At 44.9% G+C, this 12,701-nt stretch overlaps 1 protein-coding gene across 6 annotated transcripts in view; it reads right to left on the bottom strand.

Annotated features, from left to right (window-relative positions):
• The window catches only part of nsd2 (nuclear receptor binding SET domain protein 2), a 55,782-nt gene extending 43,583 nt beyond the window's left edge, over positions 1 to 12,199 (bottom strand). For 2 of the 6 annotated variants that reach the window (XR_001924793.2, XM_002936763.5), the window contains exon 1: positions 2,108 to 2,237. The gene's annotated coding sequence lies outside the window, so the exon portion shown is untranslated. Of the gene's footprint in view, positions 1 to 1,989; positions 2,076 to 2,107; positions 2,238 to 4,252; positions 4,325 to 6,273; positions 6,379 to 6,651; positions 6,717 to 12,092 lie in introns of those variants that run through there. The other 4 variants (XM_012955743.3, XM_012955744.3, XM_004911273.4 and 1 more) reach the window with 4 other exon arrangements.
• Positions 12,200 to 12,701: the final 502 nt, after the last annotated feature.

The following is a 12,701-nucleotide window of genomic DNA, read 5'->3' as shown; positions in this document are numbered from 1 at the left end:
CTGTAATAATAAAACAGTACCTGTACTTGATCCCAACTAAAATATACTTAATCCTTATTGGAGGCAAAACAATCCCATTGGGTTTAATCAACATTTAAATTATTTTTTTAGTTGACATAAGGTATTGAGATCCAAACTGCAAAAAGACAACTTTATCCGGAAAACCCCAGGTCCCCAGCATTCTGGATACAGAAATGTAGTTTAAATGAGCAGTATATACAAGATCGGGCCAAGCCGACCGGACGCCCTAGGAAACCTGGTTGACTACCTCACCCCTGCAACCTCACTGCTCAATGTGCGTGGGCGCACTCCCGCATTTGCAATGCTGTCCCTTATTATTCACAATGCAGGGGGGCATTGCCGTGACCCAGTCTACCACCTTGCCCCTGCAACCCTACCCCCTCTCTGTGCGTGGCCTGCCTTGCGCTCCCTCACCGTTGCACCCTAGGCAGTTGCCCCTTCTGCCTACCCCTAGTTCCAGCCCTGAGTATATATATTTCTTTTGTAACAGCCCCAGCTTCTTTCACTTATTGACCTACCAAAATATATTTGTTGAGGATACAGTGATGGACGGGTTGACCCAAAACGCAAGGGTTTGGGCCAAGAATGGGACCCCAAAGTTTAAGCAGGCCCCCTCACCATTGGTGGTTGATCCTTCCCATCTATGACATCATCAGGTTGAGGGTATATGTCATAAAGTGAAAGTTCTGCTGGCCAGATTGTGAAGCACTGGGTTAGGCTCAGATTACAAAATCTCACTGCCTTGTCACTATAAGTCAAGTATCTTACTAACATGCTCTTTATTTTATTTAAGAATAATATGTGAATGAAAATGCATCAGCTAGCGATGATTTTACACCTGCACAATTCCTCAGCTTGGGCTACTAAGCTTGGAGTTACTGAACTGTCAGCATTTGGGAAGAAGCATTATATCCAAACCCAAATCCCAATCAATGAATTTTCTTTAAAACTAAGTTACTGCTAGAAGTCACAGTCAGGCCCTGTCAATGGCATAAGTACAAGTGCCACTGAAATGGGAAACACCCATGTACAGGAAGTTATCAGGTCTCTTAGCTATGGCATAGATACATTTAGTTGTGTGCCACTACCATTACCAGAGGTATGTGGTATTTGTATATTTGGTAGTATAGGTAGAACATGGCAACCCGGCCATGTACAGAAAGTTAAGGCCCTAATAATCGCAACGTACCAATACATTATCACCAAATTATTAGTGTCCTACAGGTACAGAGTTTCACTTAATAACTTACATTACAGTATATATGTAGTTCACTTTTACATCCCTACAAATGGCAAAGGCACAAAATGGGAACCAGGCCCGGACTGGCAATCTGTGGGTTCTGGCAAATGCCAGAGGGGCTGCTGTAAGGTGCCATAGTCACTATTTTGTGTACTTGAAATGCCAGGGCCTATTTTAAACCCCAGCCCATACCTGATGGGAACTTCCCTTATACAGTAAGCAGGTCCCTATGAATGGCATAGGCACAACATGGCTCTAAAGGGTAATAACCAAAATACAGTAAGTTATCACAGGCAACTTATACAGCATATCCTGATCTCAATAAAGGGTGTTTGTGCAAATAAACACACACATATAAAAAAAAAAAAAAACGTTTACATCTAAACCATGGTGCTCTAGCTGCCCAGGACAACACTGCAGGGCATGCTGGGAAATCTAGTTTAGCAGTAAGTACTGGGATATAAGACAGATCCCCCGAACATCCGAAACGAGGCTCATTCACCTGTCCCGAGCTGCTAAACTACATCCCCCAGCAGCCCTGGCGTGCCAATCTAGCGCAGGATCGGGGGCTGATTGTGCCCAGTTGTATGGCTGCACCATAGCGAAGCCCCGTACGTGCCCATACGGAAAGCCCTCCAGCCCGTTATGAAATAGTCCATGGTAATTCCCAGAAAGCTGATCCCGCCAAGTTTCAGGCCCAGCCGCCCACTCCCCTCCCCTCCTCCTACTGTAAGGCACAGCCGCCCGGGGGGCCCGGCTCCGCTCGGTGGGAGCCAGACGGACAGACGCACAGACAGACAGACGCACACAGGAGAGAGAAGGCAGAGGAAAGAGAGGAGAAGTGACCTGTTTGTCGCATCCTGACGCGCGCGTTTAGGCTGAAAAAAAGCTGCTCCTGGCTGGCGATCAATGGAGAGACAGGCACACCGCAAACGAAGCTCCTCCCACCACCCCAGATCGACACGCCCCCTAGTGCCGCCAATGCAACGCCCACTGCCTTCGCGTCGGTCCGCGGGAAAATCCGAGGCCTCCCATTGGCTCCCAGCTCTGGGCGGGCGGCCGGTGATTTCAAAATGTAGCTGAGCCGAGTCAGGCCCGAACAGACCGGGAACTCCTCTCCCTGCGTGGGCCGGACACTCAACGGTTTCCCCTGGGCTGCAGCTGCAGCAGGGTGGGGCAACAGGCGCATTGGCTTTGGTTTATTGCTGTAGGGCACAAAAAGCTTTCACTAGATTAGTGCCAATGGCTGTATAATCATTTCTACATCATTTTAGTAGGAGCGTCTAAGCTGTGGCCCCTACAATGTGACAGGCAGGCTATGCCTGAATTCTAGAACTCCCGCTGGGATTAGGGACTGCTGTCCCCCCAGGCTGTCGGGAGATGTAGTTTACAGCCCCAGCACCCTCACATTCACCTTGTATTTAAACATGAGCTTATGTTCTTCTGTAAGTGTAAAGGTCCCCATACACGGGCCAATAGAAGCTGCCGATATCGGTCCCTTGGACCAACTCGGCAGCTTATCGGCCCCTGTAGGGGCAGAAACGATCGCACTGGCCGACCAATATCTGGCCTAAAATTGGCCAGATATCGATCGGCCAGGTTAGAAAATCCCGTCGGATCGGGGAACCGACTGCCCCATTGCCACTCGCAGAATTCGATCGTTTGGCCCCAGGGCCAAACGATCAAATTCACCGACATGCCTCCCCGATATCGCCACCCATAGGTGGGGATATCGGGTGAAGATCCGCTCACTTGGCAACATCGCCATGCGAGCAGATCTGCTCGTGTATGGCCACCTTAAGGCTGCAGATGCTCTAGCCATGCAAGGGGGGACTGGCTCACTGAGTAAGGTCACTAGCATTCAGCTGATGAGCAAATCACACGGTTGGTCTGTGCTGAGCCGCTGGCCGAGGATGTATTGGGCTGTGGATGTTTTGCCCAGGCCGACTAATCCTGATCCAAGGATCCTACAAAGGCAAAAAAGCTGCTCATTGTCAAGTGTGACCAAGTCAGTAGCCAAAATATGGCAGTGCGTGGCCAGTTTATTTTAATGTAAATAAATAAGCTCCTTTGTAGCAGCAGAGGCAGCCGTATATACATAAAATATATGATTGTTTGGCCCTTGAGTCCCCAATGATGGAAATGCAAGCCTTTGAAGCCAGGACTGAATCAATAAGGTCCTTGATCTTATCAAATAATTGAACCTGCCTGGTTGACATCTGGATAATTTTCGGACAGATATCTGTCCATTAGGGGGCCCTATACAAGGGTAGATACACTCACTGTTGGACTGGCCCACCAGGATACCAGGTAAACTCCCGGTGGGCCCTCCTGCTCCTCGACATTTGGCCTGTTTCATGGTCATTCCCTATTTCTGAATGGGAATAAAGAGAAGAAATGGAAGAATAATTGCTAGCATTTAAATAAAAGAGACTAGGGGAATAAAGAGGTTGGGCGAGGAAAGGAGGAAAAATAGTTTGGAAAGTGGGCCTAGGGTCTAAGGTTTTCTGGTGGGCCCCTGGGTTCCTAGTCTGACACTGGATACATTACCAAATAGGTCTGAAGGATCCGAATTGGCATATTAAATCTCATATATGGCCACCTTGAGTCCTGCTTTGCACAGAAGAAAGTATTTAAAATGCCTTGGTCAGTGCTATGTTACTTGTCTTATGGCCACCAGGAGTCTCTTTTCTGCTTTGCTTGTGAAAATGGACCTACCATTTCCTTGCGCAGGGCACCCCATGTTGAGCTTAATCCATAACCACTTTGCCCAGGCCGTTGTGTTCCTAACATTAAAAATGCATAAGATCCAACATTTAAATATAGAAAAAGTTGGGGAACAACGCAAGCATGAAGAAAGTTCATAGGGGGTGACAATTAAGGGCTGTGATTGGTGCTTTCTAAAACTCAAAATGTACCTTTACTTTATTCCTGGCTAGCCAGAAAGAGAAAAGGGAAAGAAGAAGAAGTAGCAACTGTGCATTTGCCTACCTTAAGCGTTATCAAGGCCGATTTCAGAAGAGATCACAGCATACATTGTCTTTGGCCCTTGGGTCTCGCCACCTTTATCATTTAAAGAAAGATGTTGACATTAGCAAAGAAAGCAGTTGCTTGGGAAACAAATTCTTTATTAAAAGCTGGTGCATTGTAAGAACACACCCACATCATACTGTTTTAGTATAGCTTAAAGGAACATTAACACCACAATTTTTTTTAAAGTAATTAAAATACAATGTACTGTTATCCTGCACTGGTAAAACTGGTGTTTTTGCTATAGAAACACTATATATATTTTTTATATAAATATGTGTAGCCATGGGGGCAGCCATTCAAAGCTGTAAAAAAGGAGAAAAAGCACAGGTTACATAGCAGATGACAGATAAGCTCTGTAGAATATAATGGAGCTTTATCGGTTATCTGCTATGCAACCTGTGCCTTCTCTCTTTTGAATGGCTGCCCCCGGGGCAACACAGCAGCTTTGTTTATATAAACTATAGTAGGGTTTCTGTGCAGGGCAAGAGCTTTATAATGTAATTACAAATATTTCATATTTTGGTGTAACTGTTACTTTAAGCCCCACAAAAGATAATGATCATCAAAAATATAGGCTAAACCAGGGGTGCCCAGACTTTTTCGCGCAGCTATTGACTTCTGACTCCTCCCCGGGTACATACACATACCCAATAAATGCGTGGAACCGCCGCACGTCCGCATTTTCCAGCTTCGACACGGTCACCAGAAATCCACAGGGGATCGACTGCTGGACTGCAATCGACATTTTTGCCACCCCTGGTCTAAACTATAAATGAGGCTGCAGATACCCCAACTGAAAGGTTCTGGGTGCTGCAGCAGGATAATGACCCAAAACACACCAGCAAATCCACCTCTGAATGGCTGAAGAAAAACAAAATGAAGACTTTGGAGTGGCCTAGTCAAAGTCCTGACCTGAATCCTATTGAGATGTTGTGGCATGACCTTAAAAAGGCGGTTCATGCTAGAAAACCCTCAAATAAAGCTGAATTACAACAATTCTGCAAAGATGAGTGGGCCAAAATTCCTCCAGAGCGCTGTAAAAGACTTGTTGCAAGTTATCGCAAACGCTTGATTGCAGTTATTGCTGCTAAGGGTGGCCCAACCAGTTATTAGGTTCAGGGGGCAATTACTTTTTCACACAGGGCCATGTAGGTTTGGATTTTTTTTCTCCCTAAATAATAAAAACCCTCATTTAAAAACTGCATTTTGTGTTTACTTGTGTTATCTTTGACTAATAGTTAAATGTGTTTGATGATCAGAAACATTTTGTGTGACAAACATGCAAAAGAATAAGAAATCAGGAAGGGGGCAAATAGTTTTTCACACCACTGTAATTACCCCTTATTGGGGACAGAACAGTCCTATTGGGTTTATTTCATGGTTAAATGATTCCCTTTTCTCTGTAATAATAAAACAGTACCTGTACTTGATCCCAACTAAGATATAATTACCCCTTATTGGGGGCAGAACAGCCCTATTGGGTTTATTTCATGGTTAAATGATTCCCTTTTCTCTGTAATAATAAAACAGTACCTGTACTTGATCCCAACTAAGATATAATTACCCCTTATTGGAAGCAAAACATTGCCGTTGGGTATAATTAATGTTTTATTGATTATTTAATAGACTTAAGGTATGAAGACTCCTTATCCGGAATGTCCTTGTTCCTGAGCATTCTGGATAATGGGTCCTTTACCTGTATAAATATGCACTGCTCATAATTACAATTATATTTATATACATATTTTTATGAATATATTTATTAGGGCATGAAAGACAAAGCCCAATACCTTTTCTGGCTGTTAATAAGCCTATGCAGTACCCCAGCAGCACTAAACAGTAGGCTTGGTTTACGAGCCCCTGGAAAGTCCCCCCATTTGTACCTCAAAAAAAAAGCAGATAATTTCGACATAAATTACTAAGTTTTGTGAACTCTCACTAAAGGAATTGAAGGCAGCACAAGGACACAACGTCATTACCGTATTTGCACAATAATTTTCACACTTGAACCCCCTTCCCATTTCCTCTCGGAGGAAGACCATCTGTAACTGTGTGGCAGCCTTCTGCGCATGCGCGTCAGGCCTTCGCAGCCGCTTCAACCATTACATAACTGAGAGAGAGCCCTGAGGTAATGAACCCAACGCTAAGGTTAATTACCCGGTGACATCACCAACAAAAAGCGCGCAAAAGCCTATCGAGCGAGTTCCGCCCATTCTCTGACGTAACGAAACGCTGATTGGTTACGGTTTTCCATGCTGTGGAAGCAGCTTGCTGCGGCCTGACAGCGTGCAGTCTATAGTGATCTATGACATGGGGAATAAAAAGCCCTGTGTAAGCGGAATGGCAGGAATACTCACAGTGTGTGTGGGCAATAAACGATTGGGGGGGTTACGTTGCCCCATTACCCGTGGCGCAACCAAGAGCGTTCCTTAGTTTAGGCGGGAATGTGTCAGCAGTAGGCGGGGCTTAGAATGCTATAGTAGTTTCCCTTACCGAGAAGCGGTACGTTCATTTTGAGGGCGGGCTTAGTGGTGTTTTTATTCACAGTATCATATTCTATAATAGTAAGGTAGAAGGCGAAGTTTCGCGGTGTGTGCCTGACTATGGTTAACATTTCAGCTCTCCAGTTCTCATTTATACTGTAGTTATAAGTGTATAAATGATATGCGAACCTTCACTTTAGTATAATGTTATATATTCTAAGTATATTGTTTTGCACTGAAAGTCTTGCTTTCTGTGTTCAGTGTTTATTTTGTGAGTCTGATCAAAGAACTCATCACTAACTTAGGTTGAAGACACACACAGCTACTTAGTAGCAGCTACAGGATGCCAGAAAAAAACCCTGCCATAGACAATACTGAGAATTGCCGCTGCTAAAACACATGTAGAGACAGAAAATTATCCCCATTGTCTATTTTTGTAGCTGCTACACGTAGCTCCAGGTATTCTAACCCCTAAAGGTCCCCATACACTATAAGATCCGCTCGCTTGGCGATGTCGCCAAGCGAGCAGGTCTTCACCCAATATCCCCACCTACGGGTGGGCGATATCGGGTAGCAAGTGGCTTGAAAAAAAAATAATCAGATCGTTTGGCCCTGGGGCCAAACGATCGGATTACATTTGCGGCCATGGGGCAGTCGGTTTGGGGACCGCATCAACGAGCCGATGCGGTCCCCGATCCGACTGGATTTTCTAACCTGGCCGATCGACATCTGGCCAATTTCAGGCCAGATATCGGTCGGCCAGGCCGCTCTGTTCTGCCCATACACAGGCCGATTAGCTGCTGAATTGGTCCAAGGGACCGATATCGGCAGCTATAGTCGGCCCGTGTATGAGGACCTTAAGGGTGAAGACACACAGAGCTACGAGTAGCAGCTACTTTTTCGTGGCTACTAAACGCCAGAAAATCCCCTGCCAAAGACAGTACTGAGAATTGCCTCTGATAAAACACAACATGGAGCAGATTTACTAATCCACGAATCTGAATCACGAATGGGAAAAAATCGGATTGGAAACGAAAATTTCTGAAGATCACAAATATCACGAAAATGCTTACGAAAAAATTGTATTAGTCACGATAATATCGTATTGGCGATCCAAAAGTCACGAAATTTTCGTACCGAACAATTGTAAACAGTGGTAAAACCTTTCCGTTTTTTTCGTGCAAGCATACGTAAAAGTTGTGCGAAAATACGCTCGAAGCGTTCTTGCTTTTGTAAATGTGCCCCCTAGAGACAATTATCAGTAAATTATCAGAATTGTCTTTTTTAGTAGCCACGACAAGTAGCTGCTACTAGTAGTTCCGTGCGTCTTCACCCTAAGGTGAGTGGCCAGATCAGAAAAGATAGCAGAAGTCTACCACCACTGACCAAGTGATGACTTTGGCCAAGGGTACACTCATGTGACGGGTGTAACTAAAAACCTATGGGCCCCAGAGGAAAACTTGCAGTAGACACAAAGCTGCATCATTTTAGCAGCACATATTGGGTTACCACTTGGTGTGTATATTGCTGGTTGAGGAAAGCAAGACCACAAACCAAAGGCAGTTAAACAGGAATAAGATCCTGCTGTTATTCTTAAAGTGAGATTCAAAACTGCCCATTTATGCTCAACCTATTTCAGGTATAGGTGCTGAATGCCCCAAAGCAGTCTGCCTTCTATGAAGAAATGAAACCCATGAAAGAGTGCCGTACTAACATACTTGTGTCTTATCTGCAGATTTTACTGGATCAGCTGGTTCAAATAAAACTGGATGCCCATGTTATTAATAAGAAAGACCAGATTTTTTTTTTCAAGTGGCAAGTACAAAGCCATAATTTTGCTTGTACAAATTACATATTTAACAAAATCATTGGAACAGTTTTGATGGTTTCTTTAGTAAAGGTACTGCTACCTGAGATGTGGGCCCAGTTTTGAGTGTTATTTGCATCCAGCTGTCTTCATACTACATGTTAGAGATCCTTAGGCTGATGCCACACGTGGCGTTTTTACACTGCATATTTTCTAATTCTCTCGGCGGCTTAAAAACGCACAATATCATCATCCATAGAAATAACTTGAAAAGACTCAAGCAAACCACACAATGCCTAAATACGCTAGAAAACGCCTTACCACGGATTGTTCAAGTGTTTGCCGAAAAACGCCAGTATTTGCACAGCAAGCTTTTCCTATGTATACACAAAGTCAGCTGCCAGACCTAGCGGAAATATGCGGCATTTTTTACTATTTCGCACTATTAGCACCATGGAAACATGATTTGCTATGTCTCCAGTACTAGACTGAAAAACGCCATAGTCAGGGGCTGTGTGGCTTGTGCAGCGTTTTTAGGCTGAGAAAATACGCAGCGTAAAAACGCCACATGTGGCATCAGCCTTAGGTTTCCATGGACAGCAGAAATGAACAACATGCAATCACCACATGTTTTGGATTATCCTGTCTGAGCACCAGTTAAGCAATAAGTGGCTCAGCCGTGACAGCAGATGAATATGGTTCAATGCTAAGACCATATGTGCTCTTACAGGCAAATAAAGCTTGCAATGTTATGGGTCCTTATGGCCATACATTGCCAAGTTATTGAACCTTATCTTCATGAAGTTGCTCCTTTTTATTGTTACACTTTTGAAGCAGTGAATTTACTTTTACATTCTATTTACCTACCATACATGTATTAAAGGGGTTGCAAAGTCTCCCCCTATGGTGTGCACATTCTGATAGAATGCCTTAAAAGGATCAATTACTTTTCCTTTTCTGTTTACATGATGTAAGTGTTTTTTCCTGTTGAGCAGAAGTTTATGACCCTCTTGAAAGCAGTAGGGTTGGTGGCCTTAGTGTATATTGAATGCACAGGATCACTAGCCTACTGGAAAACAGGAAAATACATGGTTAGTAGCAGGGCCGCCATCAGAAATCACGGGGCCCCTCACAAAAAAGTTTTCTGGGCCCCCCCCTCCTCCCACACCCCCAATGGCCCCTCCCCCAGTGACCCCTCCCATCAATACAAAGAACATAAAACATTGGTAGCCAGGGCCCCCTAAAACATTGGTGTCCAGGAGTTACATTTTGCATTGGTGCCAGGGCAGGTACCCCCTAAATCATTGCTAGCCAGCCCAGGGCTCCCTAAAAGTTTGGTAGCCAGTGCCCCCCTAAACAGCCCCCCCAAAGCATTCTCCAGCTTCCCCCAGGCCCCCCCCAAAGCATCCTCCAGCTTCCCCCAGGCCCCCCCACAAAGCTTTCTCCAGCTTCCCCCAGGCCCCCCCACAAAGCATTCTCCAGCTTCCCCCAGGGCCCCCCCACAAAGCATTCTCCAGGTTCCCCCAGGGCCCCCCCACAAAGCTTTATTCAGGTTCCCCCAGGCCCCCCCACAAAGCTTTATCCAGGTTCCCCCAGGCCCCCCACAAAGCTTTATCCAGGTTCCCCCAGGCCCCCCCACAAAACTTTATCCAGGTTCCCCCAGGCCCCCCCACAAAGCTTTATTCAGGTTCCCCCAGGCCCCCCCACAAAGCTTAATCCAGGTTCCCCCAGGCCCCCCCACAAAGCTTTATCCAGGTTCCCCCAGGGCCCCCCACAAAGCTTTATCCAGGTTCCCCCAGGGCCCCCCACAAAGCTTTATCCAGGTTCCCCCAGGGCCGGCCGGCCTGCTGCCGTGGTGTCCTCCGCTATGTGCTGCGGCTCTGCGCTACTTCTGCGCTTTTATAAGGGTGCGCCCCGTGCGTGTGACGTCAGCACGCACGGGCGCAACCTTATAAAAGAGGAGAAGTAGCGGCACATACCAGAGGACGCCGCCGGAGCCGGAGGAAGTGAGGGCCCGGACTTGATTAAAGGGGGCCCGAGCTAAGAAAACTTTAGCGCGGCCGGGCCCCCTTTAAAGCTAAAAACGTCCGGGCCCGGGACAATCGTACCCCCTGTGCCCCCCTGATGGCGGCCCTGGTTAGTAGTCATCAATAGATATTCCTGTCTCCCCAGCCATTTGGCTTTCTCAATTGAACTGCTATAGTGCAAAATCTGTAGCTTTAAAGTTATTCATGTGTGCCAGTTTCAGAATACAGGTACAGGATCTATTATCTGTAATGCTTGGGACCTGGTGTTTTCTGGATAAGGAGTCTTTTGTCATTTGAATGACCATACCATAATCTACTATAAACATTTAATAAACCTAAAATGTTTGTGTGCATTATGCACACATCTGTGTACGTATACATTATAAAATTCTGTATCTGAAATAGCATACGTCAGAGGATGGGCTCAATATTGGAAATGTGCTTACTTTTTCCCTCATGTCTATCCCCAAGAGGCAATGTTCCAAATTTAGCTTTGAATGTAAGTTAATTCAGCTCATCCTAGGCTGGCGATGCGGTGAGGCAGCAAGAAACAAGGCCATTCATACCTGAAAGTGGAGACATTATATACACCTCTTAAGTGCCATGAATATGACCAATTCCTCTCAGACTTCCCCCAGTCTGCCCAAATCTCTATCTGCTTTTGGGTACGCCTGCCCATATAGATGTCAAAGTTAAAACACCTAGAACAAAATACGGTTGTTTAAAGAATGCCATACACAGTAAGGTCCCCTTGTTTGTCCGCCAGTTAAGCAGTTTTGCAAGCTGAGCATTGAGGATGTAGGCCAAATCTAACAGATCCAAATGTTTGACCCTTGGGTCAGCAATCAAACACATGAATGATGCAGGCAGTTTACCTCATTTTCCACCCTATCTGACTGATATTTGAATGAACCCCAATCAGCCATCCATCAGGGAGGGACCATTTTTAGTGGTTGTTCACTTTTGTTAACTTTTAGAATGATATAGAGCTGGGATCCCAAACCTTTTATACCCATGAGACACATTTAAATGGAAAAAGTGTTGGGGAGCAACACAAGCATAAAAAGGTTCACGGGGGTAGCAATAAGAGCTGTAATTGACTACTTAATAGGCCCTATGCGGTCTGGCAGCCTACAGAAGGCTCTGTTTGGCATTATACTTGGTTTTATGCAACCAAAACTTGCCTCCAAGCCAGAAATTCAAAAATGAGCACCTGCTTTGAGGCCCCTGGGAGCAACATCCAAGGGGTTGGTTGCGAGGGTAGCAACCGGGGAGTAGACTTATTAATAGGCCTTAATAGAAAAGAAAGTCACAAAAAGTAACAATAACAAAACTATAGCCTCACAGAACAATATTTTTTTGCTGCAAATCAGTGACCCCCATTTAAAAACTTAGCTTTAGTATACATAATTTTTTTTGTTTAATACTAGTAAATGTAATTTTCCTGTAAATATATCAAGGGAGGTAATGCCCTACATTACCTGTTGTTGCGCAGAGAGCAAAGTTACTGATGTGGAAGGTGGTGCATACAATTGCTTGTGTCTGTAGACATGTTAAATAGGCATCTCGCATTGCAATGCATCATTTGGTGAGCTTTAGTTTCTCTTTGTGCTTAAGAGCCATTTTCTTCTTCTTCCCATTTTAGAGTGCCGCTGCTTCCAACTGTGCTTTGTTTATTAGAAGAATTGAACAGAAGCTTGAAGATCACTGGGTCAAAGAGCATAATAGGCAGGTGGGGGGAGGGTATTCATCAAGGGAATTCCAAGGAGTCCCTTTATTCTGGGTTAAAAAAAAAAAAAGTTGGTGCATATTGATAAAGAAAGGGGGATTCTTAGTTATATGTGGGTTAAGAGATTTAATTAAGAAAGAGGTAAACAAGATGGTTTCTAGGTGATGCCATGCATTCTTGACTACTGAAATATATTATTTACAAATTATTTGTGACTGGGCTGGATCAGATTAAAGACAGTAAAAACAGTAGGAGTAAACTAAAAATCTTTTTGGTTGGTGTTTTGAATCCCATTATAAGGGTGAAGACACACTGTGCTACTAGTAGCAGCTACTTTTTCAGGCTACTAAACTCCAGAAAA

Source organism: Xenopus tropicalis, chromosome 1, assembly GCF_000004195.4.
Source record: "Xenopus tropicalis strain Nigerian chromosome 1, UCB_Xtro_10.0, whole genome shotgun sequence".
NCBI classification, from domain to species: Eukaryota; Metazoa; Chordata; class Amphibia; order Anura; family Pipidae; genus Xenopus; species Xenopus tropicalis.
The sequence above is the reverse complement of the archived record's forward strand: the minus strand, read 5'-3'. Positions and strand labels throughout refer to the sequence as shown.